This window comes from Eptatretus burgeri, chromosome 3 (genome assembly GCF_056783735.1).
Source record: "Eptatretus burgeri isolate ZD-2024b chromosome 3, Ebu_testis_v1, whole genome shotgun sequence".
NCBI lineage: Eukaryota > Metazoa > Chordata > Myxini > Myxiniformes > Myxinidae > Eptatretus > Eptatretus burgeri.
In genome coordinates, this window is record NC_140963.1 from 134,839,275 (window position 1) to 134,861,042 (window position 21,768).

At 43.8% G+C, this 21,768-nt stretch overlaps 1 long non-coding RNA gene across 2 annotated transcripts in view; it reads left to right on the plus strand.

The window, feature by feature from the left end:
• The window catches only part of LOC147031039 (uncharacterized), a 150,340-nt gene that overhangs the window by 27,192 nt on the left and 101,380 nt on the right, over positions 1–21,768 (plus strand). For both annotated transcript variants that reach the window (XR_015056641.1, XR_015056640.1), the window contains exon 3: positions 13,923–13,989. This is a non-coding gene — a long non-coding RNA (uncharacterized LOC147031039). The remainder of the gene's footprint in view (positions 1–13,922; positions 13,990–21,768) is intronic.

Below are 21,768 nucleotides of genomic sequence, written 5' to 3' on the forward strand. Positions count from 1 at the left end.
TTAGAGATATCTCACCTATGGGACCTGAATGGTGGTTTATGAATTTCCTCAACCACAACAATATATATATATATATATATATATATATATATATATATATATATATATATATATATATATATATATATATATATATTTACATGTGACATTGGGACATATAACAGCTCGGACATTGGGTGTTATTTCACAACTCGGACAATGGAGCACGAACCACTCGCTTAGGGTGACGGAGCACGGACGACTCGCTCAGGGTGACTGAGCACGGACGACTCGCTCAGGGTGACTGAGCACGGACGACTCTCTCAGGGTGACGGAGCATGGACGACTCGCTCAGGGTGACAGAGCACGGACGACTCGCCCAGGGTGACGGAGCACGGACGACTCGCCCAGGGTGACGGAGCACGGACGACTCGCCCAGGGTGGACGGAGCACGGACGACTCGCCCAGGGTGGACGGAGCACGGACGACTCGCCCAGGGTGGACGGAGCACGGACGACTCGCCCAGGGTGGACGGAGCACGGACGACTCGCCCAGGGTGGACGGAGCACGGACGACTCGCCCAGGGTGGACGGAGCACGGACGACTCGCTCAGGGTGGACGGAGCACGGACGACTCGCTCAGGGTGACGGAGCACGGACGACTCGCTCAGGGTGACGGAGCACGGACGACTCGCTCAGGGTGACGGAGCACGGACGACTCGCTCAGGGTGTGTGTGTGTGTGTGTGTGTGTGTGTGTGTGTGTGTGTGTGTGTGTGTGTGTGTGTGTGTGTGTGTGTGTGTGTGTGTGTGTGTGTGTGTTGATGATTGGTATCGACATATGCGGGTTTCTAAAAGTGAGATGGAGCCCTCATAGCTCTCAAAGTATTCATGTGTGTGCACGCATGTGTACATGCGAGTTACTGTTCCCTCCTATCTCCACATGTGGGTGTGTGGGTGGTTTTCAGGAGGTGAAACAGAGACCTATCAGGTGTGTGTGTGTGTGTGTGTGTGTGTGTGTGTGTGTGTGTGTGTGTGTGTGTGTGTGTGTGTGTGTGTGTGTGTGTGTGTGTCATTGATTGGTCTCATCATGTGTGGGTTTCAGAATGTGGAATGGAGTCCTTGCAGGGCGGACTTAAAGTAGCCACCTTTATTTTGGTGAGGGGTCATGATTCATCGACCAAACTGTGAAGTTTTCTGTTCTAAAAAAGTTTCGTGCCATGTGCTTTCTTCAGGATGGTCATTGAGCCCCGGACGGCTTCCAACTGTAGTTTGTTAGTAATAATATTCCCAGGGATGGTTTTTTATCTGTCAGGTTCTTGGTCATCATTCCCATAGCTCTAACTATCACTGGTACAACTTTGGCATTCTTCAGCTTGTAAGATATTTTCACTTCATTCTTGCAGTCTTGATATTTGGTCATTTTCTTGATTTCTGCATTGTTTTGTCCAAAATCACTGTATTATCGCCTCACTTGGCAATGCCTTCTCTCTTTTTTTGTATCCAAGTGTGTTATCTCCTTGCGATACTTTGTTTTCGATGTTCACGCTCGATGGGATCATTAGGTTGAACGTGAGCAGCACTTCCATGTTTTTAGTCCCTGCTTGTGGTTCATGTTCCCACAAATTTTTCAGTAACTGGAATATCAAAGTTTTTGCAGACATGCCAGCGGTTAACTTTACAAACTCTGGTGGGTTTTTGTGTGTGCAGCTGTTCTGACATGAATTTTTTTTAATTCGTGTTCTGTCATGAAGCCTAACGTATCACTCTCTTTGCTTACCCCACTATCTTTATTTTTTTTTTCCTCCTTGCCCCCCCCCCCACCCACTCACTCACTCTCTGTCTGTCCCCTCCTTGCTTCCCTTCCGAATAATATGAAGCATTCTCTTCCCACACCCCTCTCTCTCTGTTTCCCTGTCTCCCCCTCTCCCTCTCCCTCTGCCTCTGCCTCTCCCTGTCTCTCCCTCTCCCTGTCTCTCCCTCTCCCTGTCTCTCCCTCTCCCTGTCTCTCCCTCTCCCTGTCTCTCCCTCTCCCTGTCTCTCCCTCTCCCTGTCTCTCCCTCTCCCTGTCTCTGCCTCTCCCTCTCCCTCTCCCTCCAGCACCCCTCCCTCCCACAGCACATAGCAACAATTTGTGAGGCGTCGCTCTCCCCACCTCCACCCCTCTTCCTCGCTTTTCTCTCCTTCCTAGCTACCCCTTCTTCACCCACTCCTCGCTTCCCCTCCCCCTCTCTCTCCTCCCTTTCTCCACCCCCCCCTATTTTTCATACCCCCTTCAGCAAAGCAACAGGTTGCATTTACTTGTATTATCTATATGTATACACATAATAAAGACCCACCCACATCTCTCACCTGTGAATGGAGGGAATAGCAAATCAACTCTCACCAAATCAGCAAAACCCTGGTGGCTCGGATAATATAAATAATTAACACCTCCCACATTCCTTGCACCAAAGCTGCTGCATAAAGCAACACAAGGTCTACACAAGGTAAGCGCTTTGCTGTTTCAAACCCCTTCCAGAGTTCCTCCACAGCTATAAAGACGATCACACATCGTACACGCATGAGAATCCCAATGCGACACACCCCTTCAGCTGCCGGACTGGTTTCGTTGCTTTTTGGTGAATCTTCAGCGACAATGCATACCAATGAGGCTCCTAAGCATGTACCATGTGCAAACGGCAAAAGCAGTCAATATTTTAATAATAAAGACTTCACAGGATAAATCTTCAGAGGTGATAGATGTGCGTGGGTTTTTATAACATCAGATGCACCTCCTGATTGTTATGGTGAGTCCACAAAGAGAAACTGTCCATCTGTAACCCAGACGATTGTTCCTGCTCATGCAAACCATTCAACCAGAAGGCACGTGATGTGATCGGCGGGTAAATCGAAACGTGTGGAGTGTGATGAGCACTCCCCCGATCCCCATTGAACCTAGTCCTACACCAAGTCAGTTTAGTCCTTTACCAAATTATGTAAAAATAATATATATATATATATATATATATATATATATATATATATATATATATATATATATATATATATATATATATATATATACACACATACGCACACACACACATATTCTCTATCTTGAATGCTGTAGAACTTGCTTATTATTGAGGATTTGTGGAGAATGAATAGAGAAGGGAGAGGGAAGAAGAGGGAAATGAGAATGGCCGGGGGGGGGGGCGGGGGGGGAAGTGAGAGAGTGCTTGGTGTGAGTTATATCCTTGCATGGCCCAACGTCCCACTGAGCTATGATAAGTGAAGCGGCATGATGTGTTTGCCGTTGAAAGCATCCCCGACCATATTTGTTGCCTTTAAGGGTTTCCCCAGTGTCTGATGAAATCATACAGATGGGAGGACTGTGCTCTTTGTTATTTTAAGCAGTGGTCTTTCGCAGCTGTTATGGTTACTCAGTCATACGGAAAAGACACTTTTGCCTGCATGACAGACTTGTGCTTATCCAAAGTTGAGGAACCTAAATTCAGAAAGGAAAAAACTCAAACCATTATTTGGCATTGCAAGTCATCGGATCAAACAACAAACCTGCTGATTGGTTGATGAATTTGAGATGTCAGCCTCTCATATGGTGGTAGCAGTTACCTGGGGTTTATGGTTATCGTCATTCCTGCACATGCTTTCTTTTTGGGGAAAACTGCTCCATATCGATTAACTGTGTAATTTCATCTTGGAAGGTTCTGCTTTTTTTTTTTTGTGCTTACACACTATCGAAACCTATCATCATCCCATGGTCTCCATATAATGATATATATGTGAGGAGGTACACAAGGTAGCAGCAAATCATATTATGTGCAGAAATCTAACCCTGCCTGTGAGCTTGAGCTCTATGTTGTGATTTTTCATTATTCAATCTGTGTTGTTCAGATAAAACTCACTATGATTGAAAAATTTCAATAACTCAGGATTTAAGGCACTGTTCGTCAACTAGCACAGTTGCCCAGCAAGGCAAGAGTCAAGTCGAACATTTCGACCACTGAATGCTCTTCATCCAGGACTGCAAACATCGTGCACCAGGAGTTAAGTATCCACGCAGGAGATATGAGGGTGGTGTCACTTGAGTGTAATACGTGCAAATGGTGAGAACTAATGTTGTTTTCAAATCATGGCCATTTGTGTGACATTTGGTCTTGTCAGGCATGTGTGTAGGCGTTTATTATTAAAAATTATTTTCTGTCTGAGATGGAAGTAAAAAATCTTTTTAAAACGAATGAGTTACTTTTCCTGGCAACTCCTCCCACATGCAAGCTACAAATCTCCATTAGTATTGAGGTCGCAGAGCTCAAGGATGGAGATGATGTTGCGTATTTTGGTAGCATCATCATCAATTTGCTCCCTAAACCAAGAAATTGCTCTGCATTTACAAAAGGCTACCCAAGCTTTTGGAAGACTACATAAGAGAGTCTGGAGGCAACACACTCTCCAAAGGTTAACAAAACTTCAAGTAGTTCTGCATCCATCTTGAACTTGAACAAAAGTTATGTCTCCATCTGGTCCACCCCACGTGTCCTTCCTTACCCCTCATTCCTCCCACATCCCTTGTTTGTCTGAGTCTTCCTCTATTTTGTCCTTCAACCTTGCTGTTGGTGTTTCCCCCATCTCATTGTTGCTTTCGTTCTGTTGCGTCCTGATCCATTCAGTGTTCGAGCTCTTCCACGAGCCTTGACTCTTTACAAAAAGAAGTATATCATGCCACAGTGCTCGCACAACTCCTCCGTTTCTGTGGAATATAGACATGGCACAGTAGGCAGATAGAAGAATGAGACAGTTTCACATGTGTACACCGATTAATCATCCAAGGTATCAAATGGCACGACAGAGTTCCCTATGTAGAAGTTCTGGAAAAAGACAACATGACTGGAGCAGAAGCAATGGTCATCAAAGTTCAGTTGAAATGGATGGGTTGTGTCATTAGAATGCCAAGCAGCAGATTGCTCAAACAAGTTCTTCATTCCCATTAGTCAACAGGCTGGCATAGTATGGGTGGCCAGTACAAACAGTTCAAGGATAGTTTGCAGCAAAATGTGAAAGCTTGCAACATATCAAGCAATGATTGTGAAGATGACATACTGCATAGAAACAAATAGCATGATATGATTTGCGATGGATTAGTCTATTTCGAAGCAAGTGGAATAAATATGAAAAAATTACCCCCGTGTGGGGGTGACGGTCATCTCTATAATGTTTTTTACTATCATAATCGATGAACCGTAGCCAGATATCTCCTAAAATGACAGACGAGATAGGTTTTGAAAATGGCGACTTTCACAACTTTCGTGACCTCGTGACCTTGATCCTGACCTCGAATCCGGGGAAAAAAATGTCGTTGGGTATCACTCATCGACCTCTACCCACATACCAAATTTCATGAAGATCGGAAGTAAAAAGTTTTCTTTGTACCGGGAGGTGTTTTTGACCATATTCCAGGTTACGTGGCAGCCAAACGGGATGGAAATTCAAAAATCTGTCCAGTTAGATACAAGATAATATTTTTTACTATCATAATCAATAAACAGTTGCCGAATATCTTGAAGAATGGCAGACTAGATAGGTTTTGAAAATGGCGATTTTTATAACTTACGTGACCTCGTGACCTTGACCCTGACCTTGAACAAGGACAAAAGTTATATCGTTGTGCAACACTCATCGACCTCTACCCACATACTAAGTTTCATCAAGATCGGAAAGAAAAATTGTTTACGGACGGACATTTGGTCCGGCTTTATTCGGTCATCTCGGTAGAGATGACCTAAAAAGAGAGCCAGAAGAACTTGAACCGACAATTGAACTCTGGAATTGCAAGTTCAACTTTTGGCAAGTGCTGTGGCTCTAAAATACAAGTGCAATCACAAGAAAGTCCTTATACTTGACAGGATTGACTTTTGGAACAGTTGTCACACCGATGTGACAGCCATCAGAAGACAATGTGCAAATAGACATAGTATTCGTACATGGGATTTGAACTTTGGTCTGCCAGTATCATGAGCCATGTGTTCAGATTAGACAGGATGGTCCTGAGGTACACACATTTGCCTCTAAGCTGTCTAGCCTGGGTTCGAATCCTGACCAGGCTATAAACTGTCATCCCGATGTTTCACTGGCAGGGTGATTCATCAATGTGTGTGCCGCCCCTCGGATCGACGTTAAACCGAGGTCCCGTAAGCCAGCATTCTTTGTTAGACATTAAAGATCCCACGGTGTAGTTGAGATATCGCTGGCACCATGAACAAATTATAAATGACTGCCCTAACCAGCAGAGGACACTGCATCAGTGGCACAGCTGTGCCCTCAGCCAATGATGCAACCTCATAGCCTTATGCTGCCCCAGGCAACAATAGCATTCCTTTATTGTAGTAATTCTCTGCAGACAACTGGAGTAGGACCTGATACCAATGATTGTATATGAGAGTATTACTCTCATATACTATAGTTCTAACTGCAGCATTTTTGCCTCGGGCAAATGAACGAAGAAGGTTCAGATCAGAATACCAAAGCTAACAAATGAAACAAGAGCAGAGAGTTCATCAAACTCTCGGAAGAAAAAGGATATAAAACACCCAAAATTTAATAATTTAGAGATGGTGCAATTTTTTTTTAATTTCCAGGTAACACACACCACCAGTCTGTAGGATAATAAATATTATCATAGAGTTTGAGCCAGGGGAGTAACTGCTGAAATCTATCTGTCCGGGTTCTTCCCGACATCTTTGTTCTTTCTTCCTTTTCCATTTCTTTCTACTTTTTTCGCATTTATCTTTATTCATAACTAGCAAATACCACCCGTCGCATCGCTGACGGTAATACGAATGGAGGGAGGGAGAAAAAGAGGGGGGAAGTGGGTGATAGGGGTGGGGGAGAGAGTGCGGGGAGAGTGAAGAGGTGGAGGGGAAAGGAGGGAGTGGGAGCGAGCAGGGGTGAGAGAGAGAGAGAAGAGTGAAGGGAAGAGAGGGGGGTGGAGCGAGGAGAGGTAGGGGAAGGTAAGACAGTGTGAGGTGAGAGGAGGGGAAGGCAGACATGACTGTGGTGGAGCATCAATTATGATTCAAACTGTCTCATCTAAATTACTTTGTGGAGAAGACAAACGCCAGAGACAAACGCCCTCCAGACGCGTCCAGAGATGAACGCCGCCCAGACATGACCACCATCTGGATATATCCATGGAAAAAGACAAAGAAAGAAAGATGGGGATAGGGGAGGTCGTGGAAAGAATATGTTATGCTTAATGAACAACACATGCACATACACGTACACATACGCACGCACACACGTGCTTGGCCGATATCGTCAATTTTTCGTGAATCGGCAGGTTGGAGTCAGTGTGATTACCAACTACAGGATTTACTCTATACAACCCCGAAATCTTGAGTAGCTTTCACCAATAAACAACGTTGCATTTGGATAGACGTTTCAGGCATATGATCACAAATATTATTATTCTTTATAAACAGCTGTGTGTGACGGGTGGAAAAATATTTGGCTCGGTAATTTAGAAAACATGTTAATAAGGCAAACAGCTTAGAAATTGGGTGTTATTTCACAACATCTCACTCAGGGTGACGGAGCAGGAACCACTCGCTCAGGGTGACGGAGCAGGAACCACTCGCTCGGGGTGACTGAGCATGAACCACTCGCTTGGGTGACGGAGCATGAACCACTCGCTCGGGGTGACGGAGCATGAACCACTCCCTCGGGGTGACGGAGCAGGAACCACTCCCTCGGGGTGACAGTGCACGGACCATTCGCTCAGGGTGACAGTGCACGGACCACTCTCTCAGGGTGACGGAGCACGGACCACTCGCTCAGGGTGACGGAGCACGGACCACTCGCTCAGGGTGACGGAGCACGGACCACTCGCTCAGGGTGACGGAGCACGGACCACTCGCTCAGGGTGACGGAGCACGGACCACTCGCTCAGGGTGATGGAGCACGGACCACTCGCTCAGGGTGACGGTGCATGGACCACTCTCTCTGGGTGACGGAGCACGAACCACTCTCTCAGGGTGATTGAGCAGGAGCACGAACCACTCTCTCAGGGTGATTGAGCAGGAGCACGAACCACTCTCTGAGGGTGACGGAGCACGAACCACTCTCTCAGGGTGACGGAGCACGGACCACTCGCTCAGGGTGACTGTGCACGGATCACTCGCTCAGGGTGACGGTGCACGGACTACTCTCTCAGGGTGACGGAGCACGAACCACTCTCTCAGGGTGACAGAGCATGAACCACTCTCTCTATATGACTTGGCGTGGCAAAAGCGTCTGCACAGAGTAAACTATTCACTCAGAATGACGCAGCGTGGTAATGTTGTCGACAATGGATGCTCGACAAGTGGCGAAAACACTCATGCAAGCACTCAAATTAAATGGTTGACAAGGAACGGTTGGCCAGGCTGTCGTTGCATACCATAAATGATCCCTTTAACTTTAAAGCCTGTCTTCACCGTGCATGCAGCAGTTAATGAAATAAACTGACTTCATCCACAAAAGAGTTGCATCTTTATGCAGAACTACTCTGGAGACATCACATGGTTCAATCACCCGTGAAATAAACATTACAGAAAATGCATCATTTTGCATGCTTGTCTGTGCACGTGTCACGTGGTACATCGGTTCGGAGTCTGTGCAAATGTTACAACTTTATTTTAAAACATCCGTTTTTCACCAGATTTGCTTTAATTCACTGTGGAGCACATTGCGAAACATCTGAAAATAGACATAGATTTGGCAGACGCTATGGATAGGCAGTCCCTCTGAGGGACAGGGTGTGTGGTCTTGCAGTGAATGCATTAAATCATCTAGCTTATTGAAGCTGGTTAATTTTGTTACGTTCCTAAATTTTTTGTTCACTCAATATAATTCTCCAAACAGAAGAAAAAGATATGTTTAATGCTTTGGTATTTTCACATTTTCTTGTGTATGTATGGAGGAGGGAACGTAGCCTTGCTTGCTTAATGTAAATAAATATACCGGCTGAGTTATTTCTTTAAATTATCAGATTTCACAACAGATTTCATCACTTATTTAGTCCGGACGATATCCAATCCTCAAAACCGAAATATTATTTCAATGTAATACTTTAATTAGTCTGTGAGAGTAGATCGTGGAAAGTCGTATCATATAATGCATGAAATTGCTCCAGGCTCCTAATTTGAAAACTATAGTACTTACAAAAGCGATGCCTTCAACGATCCGTAGCTACGATGAACAGGCATTCGATATGAGTGAGGAAAGTGAAAAGAAAACTTTATCAATAAGAAATCGTTACGGCCTGTTCAAAGTCAAGGCATGGTTGAGCCGGCCAAAAAACCTGGCAGCCTCAGACCCCAGCGAGGTTACCCAGGAAACTCCTTAAGACCCAGAGAGCAAGGTGGCCGAGGATCGCCGGATGAAGGATATAATTAAATATTGCCGTTAATTATCTTCAAAAGGGGTGTTTTAATTAACCCAAACACTCAATTTTCACTCTTGCACTTCCTTGGAATTTTTTTTGTATGCATGCAAAGTTTCAGGTGGCTCGGGTTTATGGTTTTTAAGTCATGGAGGAGACAGACTGACACACACACTCATTGCCATTTATTAGTTCAGATAATTCTTGCTTTTTTCTTTTCTTTGATCTATTTTACTCGTTTCTATTTTTAGGCTGCGCCTGGATGGGTTTGAGGGTGGAGGAGCAGCGCCTGAAACCCAAATCCTATCCAAGTTCCTCCTGATGACTCCATCTTTGCTCTGTACTTCTTTCGGTTCCTTCTGATGATTTCAATGCAGTATTTGGTCTTCCGTTTGAATAGTATTGTTGTATCGAGATAGGTTCGTGTTTAAGACAGGTTTTCATTTACCACACACACACACAAGTGAGAGAAGTAAATACCAGGACTCGCTGTTTCAATGTCACCGAATGAGATTTGCTAATGAAGCTGCAGTCCTGCCAATGAGTTAAACCATGAGAACCATGTGGAGATAACCTGGGGGTGAAATGGCTTTAACCTTTCTGACCTCCTCCAGGATCCACACCCTGTGAAATATACCTGAGAATGGGAATTTGCATTTCAATGTTTTTCATCATAATTCAAACTATAGTGCCTACTCTCAATAACTTATTCTTCACTCTATCGGCCTCAAAATGAGGAAGGGACATAATTCTGCTAATACATAGCAAATAGATTGATGGTAGAATCAATACAGCCAATATGCTGATGAAAACGAAGCTTACTTCATAATCGGGCTGAAATAATCTTGATGGTCACAAAGCTTTCCTGCCTGCATCGTTTCCCTCAGATGTTGATGGCCACAGGTGGCACCTAGGCAAACGCTGAGATTACACTCGTCGGTATGTAATGCTGAAAAAACAGCTTTCTGAGCCATTGGGACTGAAGCCTGGCAAGAATGTTGTATGTACTGTATGTGGATGAGCTGGTTACTCTGCTTGACGATGAGATCTGGAGAGCGTAGGTCTGACTGAATAAAACAAGAGAAAGGCACAAAATTCCCAATGCCTGTCCTCACAATACTCACCAAGGTGATGAAGCACCTTTGCAACAGCCGCACCACTCCCGACCACATTGTGAGTTACCTGCAGCCTGCCAGCACTATGTTGCCCATTCTTCGGCGCACAGGTAGCCCCTCACAACGTTTATATTGGGCACGTATACCATGCTCAGACGAATCTGTCAATGGAATTTGAAAACCATAAATGAAAAAGGATGCAGTGTGGTTGAAAACAGAAATGTTGTGCTTAATAAGGCGGCTCGTTCTACGCTGATCTATCTTGAACATCGAAGATGTTCTTCCTCCTGAACAAGTAACCAAATGGTGGTGTTTCATTCTCACTTTTCAATGTCATCACTTAACCCTTTGTCATTGAATCTCAAGGTCCATCCTCCTCTCATTATGCTTAAAGGTATGCATGAGCTGCATGCGTACTGGAGCATCTGTCTGATGGTCTGTATCATATCAAAAGGCACGCCATGTATGCGATACTTCCTGTAGATCAGGGCAGGCATTTCAAATTTGGCCACGCTCCCAGTACACAATGACTTGCTTCTCTTGAAATGTACTGTGGGATCTTTAACGTCTTCGAGAAGATGCTAACAGAAGGGGCAACCGGCTTAAGGACGCCTCTCAATGATTATTTTTGTGCATTGTTTCGTGAAGCGCAAAGATGGTAGTTTATCCTCGGGCGGAGAATAAAATCTCAGACTCAAGAACTTGAGGATGAGCATGCTACTCAGCATCGGCAGCTCAAGAGTGAGTACTGTATATGCTCCTGCTGAATTATCCTACCCATTTACATATTGATGATGAGGAAATAGACAGATGTAGACACATGCACAGAGATTACACATTCAGCCATATCCATGCCATGTCATGATGGAACAAGCCCAAAATGGGAACTCAAACAATATGATGGTCGATGAAAATTGTGGGCGTGTGATCACAGTATTATTGCAGTCTATTAACCAAAGTGCAATTATAAAGCAACAGTTTTGAACTGAGGACCACACGCAAACCCATTGTTTTATCACCCGTGCGCCGTTTAATGCTCAATGCCAATGATAAAAGCATGATTACCAAGGCAGACAGCAATATCCGAAACATGAAAGAGAGTTTGTCCCTTACGTCCTGGTACCATGTAGGCCGCTACTCTCGGATGCTGGAGGCATCCGGGTGCTATGGTGACGGCCCCTAGGTTCCTTCGTTAGCACGAGGCGGTCGCTGGGGACGACCATTACCATAGCAACTGGAAGCTTCAAGGCAACACGGTCTCCTTCATCCCACTCTGTCTATGTCAGAGTGATTCCCTCAGTGTTGCCATACAGACGTTGCATGAATACATACAGCTGCCTTTCCTTGTTTAAAACCAAAACTGTGAAACGACTCAGAATGAATTTGGCTAACTATTCGAGAAGCTTGAATCCAAACAAAATTTCTGTCTTGCTGGTTATTTCAACACCTGGATTAAATGGCAAGTATGTCACTAGACCTCTTGTTTCATACATTGTATACAGTATATATCATGTATAACTTTTATACTGTACATAGTTTTTAGCTGTTGTCTTCTCTTTCTCAAACATGTTAAAATATGAAAAAACAGGAGCTATAATTTGGCCTATTTTGTAATATCGTAGAAAAATATTCAATCCTTTATAATTGATTTCCTTTTCTCTCCAGCTCGATTCCAAGCTTCCCTTTCTTCGTTTACCTGTTTTGTACATCTTGTTCCTCTCCTACTAATAAAGTCTCTGCATGTCTTTAAACAATGGCTTTCTATCTCCCACTACTATATTCTGCAGTCTATCATTAACTGTCCTTTCAATAGCTTGCTTGGCTGGCTTTTAATGATTTACTCAGTTTCCCTTTTATCCCACATCTGATTCAGGACACTTTTATCTCTGTCTGGTGTCTGTTGCAATGTCTGTCTTTCTTTCAAACTCAGGCCAAATCATGTTTTCTGGAATAAAAGCTGCTTGATTATAGATGTGCATTCATTATATATATATATATATATATATATATATATATATATATATATATATATATATATATATATATATATATATATATATATATATAGAAACCTGTGGAGTGATGAGCATTCCATCAATCCCCATTGGACACAGTTCACACCAAAGTGTTGCCTCCAACCCAGAGGCATCAGCCCAGCAACTCTGTCAAACAGACAAAGATTACATGGTCAACATCAGTTAACCATCAAACGGAGCTGCCTTTCCAGATTTTGGGCTTATTTGATCTCATCAGGACAGCATACCAATAAATATCTAACCAATGATCATGCTCAACAGTCATATGCAAGCGGCGGCGATCGAACCCCACACGGGACCAGGTCCTTTCGCTAGAATCCGTCCGTGTAAACTGCTCTAATCAATGATGACCACATTCGTCGTTTGTACATTAAACGCACCTCCTGACTGTTATGGTGAGCATCGCTGGTGTGGACTTTCCAATGGGGATTGGTGGAGTGCCCATCACATGCCACCTGTTTTGATTTTTCCGCCGATCACATCACGTGCCTTCTGGTTGAATGATTTGCATTAGCAGGAACAATTGTCTGGGTGGCAAACGGATGGTTGCTCTTTGCGGTTGATGTGGTTTTACCGTGTGAGACATAATCCGCGGCGATGCTCACCATAACAGTCAGGAGGTGCGTCTGATATATGTACACTTACTTTTTCAAAAAGAGTGATGCAACTTTAAATGTTTTCAAAGAAACAGAAACCTCAGGAACATGAACCAAACATTTCTTGAAAGCTTATGACATGGTATTTATATCACTCATTTCTATTGCAGGAAGTCACTTTTAGAGTCAGTGAGAGTCCAAGGTCTGAAATTGGCATTTATGCAAAATCCTTGTAATTGATGTTCTTGATGTGTGCCCATCAGACAGATGTGTGTTCAGAGGCATTGATCTTGACTTCAAAGTTCTATCCAACTTTCCTGTAGTGCTTGGAGGTAGTGTGACACTTCCTGCTTCAGATCATCCAGTGTGGCAGGGCAGTTGGCATAGACAGAGCTCTTGGCAGCCTGCCAGAACCAGTAGTCCAGAGGGTTCGAGGCTGGGCTCTGGGGTGCCCAGTTATGAACGGTACCCAGGGCAACGAGGGGGTTTCTGAAGAGCTGCCGCAGGAAAGTGATGTCACCAGCTGGATGCAGGGTTGCACCATCCTGCATACACCAGGTCATGCTGACCTGGTTTGGGGTGACCTTTTGGGCTAGATCATTATGGAACTTCAGGAGCACGGCCCGGTAGCAATCACCATTGATCGTCACAATCCTGCTGTTGTCATTCTCAAACCAGTAAGGCCCTCGCGTTCCCCATCTGGCATTTGAAGGTGCAGAAGCATGTGACCTTAGGACATTTCATGTACCTCTCAGTGATCTCAAGTGTTTTTGCCCCCCAGAAAATGCTGTTTTGGTCTGGTGCATGACATCGTCTATTCACACCTGTTTTTGGAAGTTTTTTGCAAGGTGAGTTGGAGATATCTTTTCTGGCTTGTTATGTTCATGCTTGTGTCCAAATTATATTCCGTAGTCTGTTGAACTTTTCACGTACTCTGCTAATCTTACAGTCATCACTCTGTGCACTTGATTGAGTTCCATTTGGCCGCCACCTCCTCCTTTCCTCGGTCGGCAGGTTCATTCTCGGGATGCATTGATTTTTGTAAAACATTTTGTGGATAGTGAGGAGCTTCCTTGTTCTGATGTCGAGTTTTCTGAGTTCCGCTTGTGGCCACTTTACTATTCCGCAGCTGCATTGGAACACTTTTACTGATAGTTGGTTTATGGCTGTGAATTTGTTCCTTGGGGAAGAGGTATGTTTTCAGGATCAGCCTCATTCTACAATCTACACAAGTATTATTTGATAATTGTTTTGCACATTTTTTTTGGACATATTTAGTGGCCCTATTCTTCTCTAAGGTATTTTTATGATACTTCGTGTCGAGCTCCAGTATTGTTGTATCACGGTCGATTTTCATGTTGTCTGTTTTTTGTTCGTCTACCTTGTATGAATGTGCACTTGGCACACTTATCTAGGCCAAATTCCATTTGGATGTCGTCAGAGTACCGTTTTGCTAATTTCAGTTATTCTGTCAATTTTTCATCGTTTGGTGCAAAGAGTTTTAAATTATCCATGTACAGTAGATGTGTTACTTTTCTTGTTTCTTTGGATGTCATTTTATTGGTTGTTAGGGTGTATCCATGTCCGAGCTCATTCATGAAGTTACTTTGTGGCTCCAGAGCCAGGCAAAACAAGAGGGGGGGGGGGGAGGACACTGTCTCCTTTAAAGTTCCCGCGTCGTATCTTCATGCCTGGTATTTCAATCTTTCCTTACGAGTGCTGCAGGATTAGTGTGGTATTCCATACATCCATGGCTTTCTCAATCGGATTGATTATTTAGGGATTTATCTTGTACATTTGCATGCACTTTATCATCCATGAATGTGGGACACTATCGAAAGCTTTTCTTCACTCAATCCAGGCTGTGGACAATTTGGTTCTTCTCGTATTGCAGTTTGAGTATGGCCTTGTTTCGTGGTAAGTGGTCAATTGTTCCGTAACCTCCTTCTTGCATCCCTTCTGTTCTGCCTCTGGGGTCTCTTTGTTGTGTTAGGTGGTGGTACATTGTTTCTGTGATGATTCCTGTTAAAAGTTTATTTGTTGTTGGTAGACAGGTTATTGGCCAGTATTTGTGAAGTAGTTGGGTTTCTTCAGATTTTGGGATGATGAAGGTGTTCCCCATCTGTGAGCCATTCATCCATTTCCTGATCCCTTTGGATAAGTTCATTGAATGCTCGGGCGTAGTGAATGTGGAGAGCATCAAATTGCTTTTGCCAGAAGTTTGGGATGCCATCTGGGTCAGGGCTTTTGAAGTTTGCCATATTGTATTTGTAAGTTGTTGCCTTATCTTTTCTGCATCAGTTATTACTGGGGGCATTTCTTCAAGATGTTGCTTCTTTTCCTCCAGTTTTTGGATCCATTCTGCCTCCTTATTGTGTTATTTTTGATCTTCATAAATTCCTTTCCAGAATTGTTCCAGTTAATTTTTTTCAGGAGGGGATGATACATTCTGCTTCCGTTTCCCTCATTCACAGTAGAATATTTTTGGGCTGTTTTCAAACATCTGGCCTTGTTTTCTCCTCTTTATAGCCTTGTCATAGTTTATTTTCTATTCTTGCTAGCATTTCTATTTTCAGTTTGTTTTTAGTAACCATTACCTCTAGATCTTTGTCTTCAATTTTATGTTGGTTTTTTTTTTAATGTTTTGCATCCTCTTTAGTTTTGGGCTTTGATTTCCTCTTTGAAATTTCTGAATCTGTTTCTTTTCTTTCTTTCTTTCTTTCTTTATTTTTGTGTACAATGTCGAGGCTCGTGTGAGAGCTAACACACAGAATGTACAACAAGAGGAGCAGGAGACAAGAGGGGTGGGACAGAGAAGAACAAAACAGTGTGGAACAGAGACATTAGGAGATCTGTGGAAGGGAGAGGGATGGGACAGGATACAAGGGTAAACACGGCAGGGTAAACAGGATGGATACTACAGGGACTTTCAGGTCCTTCCACTGCAGGGTCTTTCAGGAAGGAAAGCAGGGAATTTGAAGGAGGTGGGTATGGGGTGGAATAACGGGGGTAGAACAGGTCATGATTTTGGATGGGGGAAGATAAGAGATGGTGGTCAACAGCTGTTTTGAAGACCTGCAGGGAAGAGTGGGATTGAAGAGAGTGTGAGATTTGTTCCAAATGTGGGGAAAAGAGGAATGAAAGAGTGAAGGTGAGCAATCATTCTTGATTTTGGTAGTTTTACCAGTAGGGGTTGCTGGCGGACCTTGAGCACCCTACGGAAATATGGGGAGGACATATCGGAGACAAAGTGGTGGGAGTGGGGTGGGGGAGAAGAGACAGTAGAAGACAGAAAGACCACTGACCTGCCTGTGGTGATAGAGTGATAGACCAAAAGTATCAGCCTCATCGCGGGAGATACTAATCATCCGAAATGCCTTGGTTTCCACAGCGTGAGCAGAGAAAGGTGAGAGACAGGTGCACTAGCCCAGAGGGGAGAGCAGTATTCCATCAGACTGTGGACGAAAGCTTTGTGTGTGAACAGGAGCTCAGGTGTTCCAAGGAAGAACTTTGCACGACGGAGGATGCCCAGTCGGCGACTTGCGTTGGAGGCCAAAAATCTCCTTCCTGAGCATTTACCTCTGTCTCCCGAGTCTTTGCTTCCATGGTGTTGCTTTGATTCTTTTAGTAAAGTTTTTCAGCATGACACATAAAGTAGCATTGAGTGGAAATCACGTGGGATTCAAAAATCCTTCATCCACAAGCAGTCTCAGAAAATTCACCAAAAATAACTCTTTGCCTTCTGACTCATACATGACTTCCTTTCAATACTCTTTCACGAAAGAACATTTGATGTCTTTCTGTGTTGACAGTAGGGGGCAAAGTGGTGTGGACCTCATGCATCAGTTTCATTTCTTTGTAGAAAACTCTGATTTATGTTTTCAATTATAGCTGTACATTTCTATCGTTGAATATGCACTGTCGGAACCGCCTTGAGGTGTTTGCACTAATCTCTGAGCTGTATAGCCTGGGTTCAAATCTCAAACCAGCTTTTTACTGTCATCCTTGAGATGGCAATGGGACAACAGTTTGAAGCAACAAGCAAGGAAATAATGAACAGGAAAAGAGGAGAGATCGGAGGGGAGGAAACACAGTGACCTACAAGTCAGAGTGTTGAGTTAGATGGGGTTAATGACAGCAGAAAAGATTATAGGTAGGAATGGCGGATGACATGAGATGGCGTCTGCATCACATGCTCCAAGCCTTGGAAGAAAGAGTGCATTTGAATAGTTGTTGGGAAAGCAGTTCCACAAACAAGGTAAAATAAGAACAGGAGGTAGGTGGTAAGCCCTTGTGTGGAGCACAGTTCAGGTTGGATTTGTTAACCTCCAACTTGGTGTGACCCTTCCTCCCACCCCCGAGTATTTATATCTGGGTATAGTCGGGGATAGCTCTCTCATTCCCCTGTTTTTTTTGCGTTCATTAATCCCTTAAAGTCTCTCCTTCACTACATTGTGCTCTGCCTTCTGCCACCTCGCTTTGCCATGAACCACAATTTTGTATAAATGCCACATTATATATCATGGGTATATTCTGTGTTCGTTATTTTATTCTCTAGAGTTTCGTCTGGGCAAGCCAAAAATATAGTCTTGCCCCCTCCCCCACCCCCCATTCAAGATTCAAGTTAGGGTTGGTATAATGATGAAAAAATAATAAGATCGGATCATCCAGATTATACCAGGCAGAAAGTAGTCGGGAATAAAGGTTTTGACTGTTGCATAAGAGTATCCCTTAAAGCACACATTATTCAAGCGATGCAAGGAATAGAGTACAATAAGGTCTGAGATCTTTCATATGCAGCACATGGCTGTGAGGAGCATCATTTGCTGGAGGCGTAGCTGTGCTGAAGCAGTGCCCCCTGTAGGAGAGCAGGATTTCAGGGTGCCATCTATTGCTCGCCTCCTCTTTGCGAAGGACACCATGGGATCTTTAATGTCCATTAACTTAAGCTCACAGACGGTATGCCCAGTTCAATGTCCATCCGAGAGATGATACACACACACACATCGATGCCTCAACCTGTCTGCGAAACACCGGGATGACAGTTTATAGCTGGAACGGGATTAGATTCAAACTCGGATTAGATAGCTTAGACGTGAGTGTGCATACCTCTCGGTCTGGGCTATTCTGCCAGCCCTGTGGCTTGAGATAAAATACAGAATGTCAAAAATTGATTTGAATTACATAATCAATGGTTGGTAATGATCGGAGGGAGAAAAAGCACAAGAAGAGAGGTTCAAATGAAAGGCAGAATATAAAGAGTAATGGTATAATGAAGACGTCAATCGTGTATCCACTGATTGGGGTGAAGTGCAGTGAAAATGGGACGTCAAAAAATATTGGATAATTATTTAATTTCGTTTGTCGTGTAGCCCCCATTTCAGATTACTCTTCTGGAATGGTATTCTTTCTGAGTGAGAATTTTGTGATGAGCATGCTATAAAGATTCTAGAGCAGTTAAAAGTGGAGATAATGAAGGTTGCAGAGTCATGTCATTGTCAAACTTTAGTTTTTATAATCTTGATTTAAAACTAGAAAATACAACCCGTAGCTTTGCTGACACAAATATTAAGGGGGGGGAGAAAGAAGGACAGGAAGGAGTGAGAAGGGAGGGAGGGAAGGGAGGGAGACAGGATGGAAGTTAGGTAGTGGGGGGGGAGAGGGAGAGAGAGGGGGCAGAGAGAGAGAGAGAGAGAGAGAGAGAGAGAGAGAGAGAGAGAGAGAGAGAGAGAGAGAGAGAGAGAGAGAGAGAGAGAGAGAGAGAGAGAGAGAGAGAGAGAGAGAGAGAGAGAGAGAGAGAGAGAGAGAGAGAAACATATCGATAGGGATGAGAAGGAGAAGGAGAGGGAGGGGGTGGAGAAAGTGCGGAGAAAGAGAGGAGGGGTGGGGGGAATTCTGGCAGATGTGACAATCAGTTTAACGTCCATCCGAGGGGCAGCACACACAGTGATGAATCACCCTGCCAGTAAAACACCAGGATGACAGTTTATAGCTGGGTCAAGATTTGAACCCAGGTGAGACAGCTTAGAGCAAGCATGCATAACTCTTGGCTATCCTGCCATAATCTGGTGATTCATTGCTTTGTAAAAACTGAATTGATCGAAGCAGCAGTTCCGACTGCGAAAAAAGAAAAAGCTTTCATTTGTCCAATTCACACATTCTTTCACACTCATTCCTCTCCTCGACATCCAGAGAGTTGTATGGTGGAGGAGGGGGTTTAGAAGGAGGATAGTGTGAGGGGAGGGAAGGGAAGGCAGTGTGAGGGGGAGGGAGACAGCATGAGAGGGAGAGGCAGCACAAGGGGAGGGAGGGCAGCACGAGGGGAGGGGGAGGCAGCACGAGAGGATGGGGAGGCAGCACAAGAGGAGGGGGAGCGTGAGGGGAGGGGAAAGCAGGGCAAGCAGTGGGAGGCAGCACGAGGGGAGGGTGAGGCAGCATAAGGGGAGGGGAGGCAGCGCGAGGGGAGGGAGAGGCAGCGCAAGGGGAGGGAGAGGAAAACATGAGGGGAGGGAGAGGCAGCGTGAGCGGAGGGAGAGGCAGCACGAGGGTAGGGGAAGGCAGCGCAAGGGTGGGGGAAGGCAGCGCGAGGGTGGGGGAAGGCAGCGCGAGGGTAGGGGAAGGCAGCGCGAGGGTAGGGGAAGGCAGCGTGAGGGTAGGGAAAGGCAGCGCAAGGGTAGGGGAAGTAATGTGAAGGGAGGGTAAGGGAAGGCAATGTAAGGGGAGAGTAAGCAGCATACCAGGGTGATAAAATGCACCCAAACAGCAACATTTTAGTTTTTAACCCCTGTGTTCTATGTAAAACCAGGCGTGAGCATTTAAACATTAAAACCCATTATCTACCTTCCTGGCAAAGGCCTGCCTGCATGCATGCCCCATCCCATACGTGTTTCTCAAACCTGCTCACATGCAGGTACGCACAAACCCCACCACATCTGACCTCCGTGTGTGCTGTTGTCTCCGTACGTCACTGTCGTCACAGTGTTTTCAGCCACTGCCAACTATTAATACATTGCAGAAACTATCGGTGCATTTATATTAATATTTTGTCTTGAAAGCAAATCGCACAAAATGGGAAAATGGAAACTGCATATGTAATTGCTGAAAAAAAGACCGCTGTCTGCTCTGTCATCATTGATTATAAAAGCAGGTTTGAGAGCACGGCGTTGCGCCAAATGAAGTTCGACTTTCTGTACATTTCTTAATCTTTTGTTCACTAAATATAATTGCCTGAATAGTAGAAAAAGTTAAGTTTTATGCTTTTGCTTAAAAATACACTTTTAGTGATAAAAATCGCTAATTTGTTAAAATTTTCAGATTTCACTCCAGATTTCGACACTTATTTAGTCCATCAAATCTGATTTTCGAATCAGATATAATATTTCGATTGCATACTTTAATTAGTCCATGAGAGCAGATCATGTTTCCAAAGCAAGGCATGTTTGAATATGCCGAACAAAATGGCGATTTAAGACCCCAGCAGCTGGCTGACCAAGGATTACCTCTTGATAAAGGATACAATTAAATAAGGCCATTAATTATCTTCAAAAGGGGTGTTTTAATTAACCCAGACACCGAATTTTCACTCTAGTACTTCCTTGGAGTTCCCTTGGTATGCATGCAAAGTTTCATGTTGCTACGTTTCATCGTTTTGGAGTTATGGAGGACACACACACACACACACACACACACACACACACACACACACACACACACACACACACACACACACACACACACACACACACACACACACACACACACACACACACACACATTTATTAATATAGATGAGAAACCTTTTTGGGAAAATAAGTAAAAAGTGATGCATTTTGAGGAGAATAGGCTTTTTGCATAATTCTGGTTCCTGGAGGGAGGCATTAAGTGTTTAGTCTTGGTGTCTGTGGTGCCCCATGTTTTGAAGAATAACTTTTCAATTTTTAGCTCTTTAATTGTTTTCAATTTTCAAAAATTTAATTTTTTAAAAAATATTGATTTTAAATATTATTTATTTTTCCAATTTTCTAATTTTTCTAATTTTCAGGTTTTTTTGTTTGTTTGTTTTTTTCTTCATTTAATTTTTCATTATTTAATTTTCAATTTTGTTTTCATTTTTCAATTATTTAATTTATCCAATTTTCAATTATTTCCTTTTTCCATTTTTATTATTTTTTTTTCATTTTGAGACAGAATTTCAAGTGTGACCGATTCGCTAATTTTACAAGTTGGTAATGCTGGGAACCATCAGCGATTTCTGATGGCAGCCCTCTAGTTCGGAATGACTTGAGTAACCACATCCATTGGGAACTTTATCAGATCAAAGAAGAGCAAATACTCGATGATTTAATGCATAATATATGTAAAAAGGAAATAACACTGTTGAGGCAAGAGGTTGTAAATGTCTCAAAAGACAGCCCTCAAATGTTAAAAATATATATTTATGAAATTCTGATGAAAGTCAAACTGGGACCACAGGGTGTCCAATATTCCACACGATGCTTTCGTCTTCATGGAAAATACGGGTGCAAGTTGTGCGATACGAGCGCACACTCAGTGCATGCTTCTAAGCTGCATCTTCTCCACATGCTCATGCCATATATCCATGCTGAAGTGATAACCGCACTGTGTCT